We start from the raw sequence: 5,000 nt of genomic DNA, 5'->3' as shown, positions 1-5,000 counted from the left end.
CATAAGTGACAGTTTATCCAGCAGATCCAGAAGGTCTTCCTCAAATTAGCCGTGACCTTCTCACCGCCGCGCTCCTGCATTAACCCTCTCCTTCCATCATTCCTCTCTCTGGGCTTTTGTTTTCCTTTCCAACTCCAGTTTCTGTGTATATGTTTTAATATTTCTGTGATCTTTAGTGTGTGGGCGAACCATAACACTGTGTGGGAGGAATCAGATGAATTCCTCTTTCCATGGAGACGGAGTCGATGTCATTTCCAGAGCGAATCATTAATGTGTCCTGATGTTTGCTGGGATGCAGGACCGTAGATCTCGCTGTCACTTCTGTTTAGGTTTGCAGAGCATTTTAAACGAAAGCTTGATGAGAAAGCCATGAGTTAATCAAGACGTCTGATGAATTGCTTGAGAAAACGTTGCAGTCTTCCTGTAGCTCAGACGGCGGATCGTGGCGCTCGCAACGGCAGGTCAAGGGTTCGATTCGCAGGGAATGCAGGATCTGATCAAACACCAAATGCATTGCAAGACTCTTTGGATTAAAGTTTCTGCCAAATGCATTCAAGCACATGTGAAAACTAGAGGTGTGTGTCAGGGGTGTTCTGAAGGCTTTAGCACGTCATCGTGTCATTGCTAAGATGTTCTAGAAGCTATGGGTTGCTATAGGATTGTGCTGGTTGCTAAAGGATGATTTTATGGTTGTTTATGGTTGTTAGGAGGTTGCTAGGGTATTTGGGTGGTTGCTAGGGAGTTCCGAGTGTATATTAGTGTGTTTCTAGGGCATTTCAAGGGTTTGTTAAGGGTTTTTGATTGGAAATTAGTGGATGTTACTAGAGTGTTTTGGGTGGTTGTTGAGGGGTTTTGAGTGGATATTAGTTTGTTGCTAGGGTGTTTTGAGTGGTTGCTAGGAGGTTCCGAGTGTATATTGGTGTGTTTCTAGGGCATTTCTAGTGTTTGTTAAGGGTTTTTGATTGGACAATTAGTGGATGTTGCTAGGGTGTTTTGAGTGGTTGCTAGGGGGTTCCGAGTGTATATTAGTGTTTTTAGGCCATTTTGGGTGTTTGTTAAGGGGTTCTGAATGTAGTGTGTTGCTAAGGCATTTTGGGCAGTTGCTAAGGGGTTTTGAGTGGATGTTAGTTGGTTGCTAGGAGGTTGCTAGGGTGTTTTGGGTGCGTGCTAGTGGGTTCTGAGTTTATATTAGTGTGTTAAGGGTTTTTTAAGGGGTTCTGAATGTAGTGTGTTGCTAAGGCATTTGGGGCAGTTGTTAAGGGGTTTGGAGTGGATGTTAGTTGGTTGCTAGGGTATTTGGGTGGTTGCTAGGGAGTTCCGAGTGTATATTAGTGTGTTTCTAGAGCATTTCAAGGGTTTGTTAAGGGTTTTTGATTGGAAATTAGTGGATGTTACTAGAGTGTTTTGGGTGGTTGTTGAGGGGTTTTGAGTGGATATTAGTTTGTTGCTAGGGTGTTTTGAGTGGTTGCTAGGAGGTTCCGAGTGTATATTGGTGTGTTTCTAGGGCATTTCTAGTGTTTGTTAAGGGTTTTTGATTGGACAATAAGTGGATGTTGCTAGGGTGTTTTGAGTGGTTGCTAGGGGGTTCCGAGTGTATATTAGTGTTTTTAGGCCATTTGGGGTGTTTGTTAAGGGGTTCTGAATGTAGTGTGTTGCTAAGGCATTTTGGGCAGTTGTTAAGGGGTTTTGAGTGGATGTTAGTTGGTTGCTAGGAGGTTTCTAGGGTGTTTCGGGTGCGTGCTAGTGGGTTCTGAGTGTATATTAGTGTGTTAAGGGTTTTTTAAGGGGTTCTGAATGTAGTGTGTTGCTAAGGCATTTGGGGCAGTTGTTAAGGGGTTTGGAGTGGATGTTAGTTGGTTGCTAGGGTATTTGGGTGGTTGCTAGGGGGTTCCGAGTGTATATTAGTGTGTTTCTAGGGCATTTCAAGGGTTTGTTAAGGGTTTTTGATTGGAAATTAGTGGATGTTACTAGAGTGTTTTGGGTGGTTGTTGAGGGGTTTTGAGTGGATATTAGTTTGTTGCTAGGGTGTTTTGAGTGGTTGCTAGGAGGTTCAGAGTGTATATTGGTGTGTTTCTAGGGCATTTGTAGTGTTTGTTAAGGGTTTTTGATTGGACAATTAGTGGATGTTGCTAGGGTATTTTGAGTGGTTGCTAGGGGGTTCCGAGTGTATATTAGTGTTTTTAGGCCATTTTGGGTGTTTGTTAAGGGGTTCTGAATGTAGTGTGTTGCTAAGGTATTTTGGGCAGTTGTTAAGGGGTTTTGAGTGGATGTTAGTTGGTTGCTAGGAGGTTGCTAGGGTGTTTTGGGTGGGTGCTAGTGGGTTCCGAGTGTATATTAGTGTGTTAAGGGTTTTTTAAGGGGTTCTGAATGTAGTGTGTTGCTAAGGCATTTTGGGCAGTTGTTAAGAGGTTTTGAGTGGATGTTAGTTGGTTGCTAGGAGGTTGCTAGGGTGTTTTGAGTGTTTGCTAGGGGGTTCCGAGTGTATATTAGTGTGTTAAGGTTTTTTTAAGGGGTTCTGAATGTAGTGTGTTGCTAAGGCATTTGGGGCAGTTGTTAAGGGGTTTGGAGTGGATGTTAGTTAGTTGCTAGGAGGTTGCTAGGGGGTTTTGGGCGGGTGCTATGGGGTTCAGAGGGTATATTAGTGTGTTTAGGCCATTTTGGGTATTTGTTGAGGGGTTCTGAATGTAGTGTGTTGCTAAGGCATTTTGGGCAGTTTATAAGGGGTTTTGAGTTGATGTTAGTTGGTTGCTAGGAGGTTGCTATGGTGGGGTTTTGGGTGGTTTCTAGGGGGTTCTGGGTGTAAATTAGTGTGTTGCTAAGGCATTTTGGATTGCTGGTAGTTGGTTGCTAGGAGGTTGCTAGGGTATTTTGGGTGGTTGCTTCTGAGTGTATAATAGTGCATTTAAGGCATTTGGGGTGTGTGTTGCTAGGAGGTTGCTAAGGTATTTTGATCCTTGTGAATTAGTTTTGAGTGCATATTAGTGTGTTGCTATGAGGCTGCTTAAGTGTTTTTGTCCTTGTTTATGGGTTTTGAGTGTATATTAGTGTGTTGCTATGAGGCTGCTTAAGTGTTTTTGTCCTTGTTTATGGGTTTTGAGTGCATATTAGTGTGTTGCTATGAGGCTGCTTAAGTGTTTTTGTCCTTGTTTATGGGTTTTGAGTGTATATTAGTGTGTTACTATGTGGTTGCTAGGTTGTTTTGGGTGGTTGTTAATGGGTTGTGTGGTTCCTAGTAGGTTGCTAGGGTGCTTGTTAAGGGATTCTGAATGTATATTAGTGTGTCACTAGTGTGCTGTGTTTGGGTCTTTGTAAAGGGGTTTTGAGTGTATAGTAGTGTGTTTCTATGGTGTTTTGTTAATGGGTTGCTAGGGTGTTTTTGAGTTTGTTCCTACAGTGTTTTGGGTGGTTGTTAAGGGGTTTTGAGTGTATATTAGTGTGTTGTGTTTTCTTTTGTGTTGTAGTCAGATTGTGATGTGTTGTTGTGCTGGTGGCGTTTTATTCGGTCAGTGTCCCTCACAAGGGGGCAGACTTGCTCTCTCTCTCTCTCTCTCTCTCTCTCTCTCTCTCTCTCTCTCGTCTTATATCAGGGGTGTGGCTATCGATTGTTCATCTGTGATAATAAAATATAATATCTGTTCCCTAATAATCTTATTTTGTCTGTATAAACGCACGTATGCAATCCTTTAATAGCCTTTAGATCGCTGGACTTGATGAGTGAGATCTCATTATAAAGATGAAAATGCTGGTTCATTGATTGTATGTGGGTCTTTGGGTCACAGATGTGCTTGATGTTTTTATGGTTTCATTTGTAAAAAAAAAACATATTTTATCATATTTAACCGCCCTAGACATTAATCACAGTAAAGAGGGTTTGTTCAGATTAGTGTGAGTTTTCAATGGCATATTGTTAAACTATTACCCGCAGTCCTAAGTATGTGCTTACGGCCCTGCAGAGCGCCAGGAGTTATTCATCATCATCACTAACCATATGTCATCATAACCCATTAGTTTGAATGATGGGATGGGTCGTGTGGATTTGGCTGATGGTCTAATGGGGAAACATTTAAACAATAAAAGAGTGAAATCTGTCAGATGTTAGTTAGAGAGTGACAGAGCGTAATCATTTGAGGTGATCAGTGTGAGTGATCAACACCAGCACGCTTGAAGGAGGGTATTCTGGGTGGTTGCTAGGGTGTTGCTATGGTGGTTGCAGATGTATAGTCTGTGTGTGGTGTGAGGCGGGTCTCTCTCACCAGAATGGACTCCATTAATGTAATGAGTTTTAAATTTATGGTGAAGGTGCAGCCGGATTGTGCTGTAGTGCAGGAACCCAGCGCTCATCAGGATGGCCGGCGTAAATCAATGATCAATGCACTTTTAGCCCTGACCATCACTGATCCCTGATCAGATCATGAGACGGACTTTATGAGCGTCTGTCAGGATGAGATTCATACACACACAGAGAAACGTGTTAGCATAGGCTGTTAAAAACACTCGCTCGTCTGCGTGTTTCGCTGTAGCCGATGTTTCTTCATTAGTGTGTGTGTGTGTGTGTGTGTGTGTGTACATTAATTGACTTCAGAGGCTTTAGGTACTCAGATTAGCTCTGGGACGACAATGCAAGTGCATTTATAACACACTCACATAGGCACTTACTCACTCACACACACACACACAAAGGCACTCACTCACACAAACACACTTATATTTACACTCGCACACACTCAGACACACACACTCGTGCACGCTTACACACACACGCACAGACAGACAGACACACACTATCACTTGCACACATGCACACACACATTCACACACACACACAGACAGACAGACACACACTTACACTCACAGACACACACACACACAGATTTACACTCACTCACCCACAGACACACACACACACACACACACACACACACACACACACACACACGTACACTTACACACACCCTCACACACAGACACACACACACCCTCACACAGACACACACACTCTT

The 5,000-nt window shown here is 43.0% G+C and overlaps 1 protein-coding gene across 1 annotated transcript in view; it reads left to right on the top strand.

The window, feature by feature from the left end:
* Positions 1–5,000, top strand: part of fbxl17 (F-box and leucine-rich repeat protein 17) — a 402,189-nt gene that overhangs the window by 347,739 nt on the left and 49,450 nt on the right. The window lies entirely within an intron of this gene.

This window comes from Gobio gobio (genome assembly GCF_949357685.1).
Source record: "Gobio gobio genome assembly, chromosome: 10".
Lineage (NCBI taxonomy): Eukaryota > Metazoa > Chordata > Actinopteri > Cypriniformes > Gobionidae > Gobio > Gobio gobio.
This window is presented reverse-complemented; position numbering and strand designations above follow the sequence as displayed.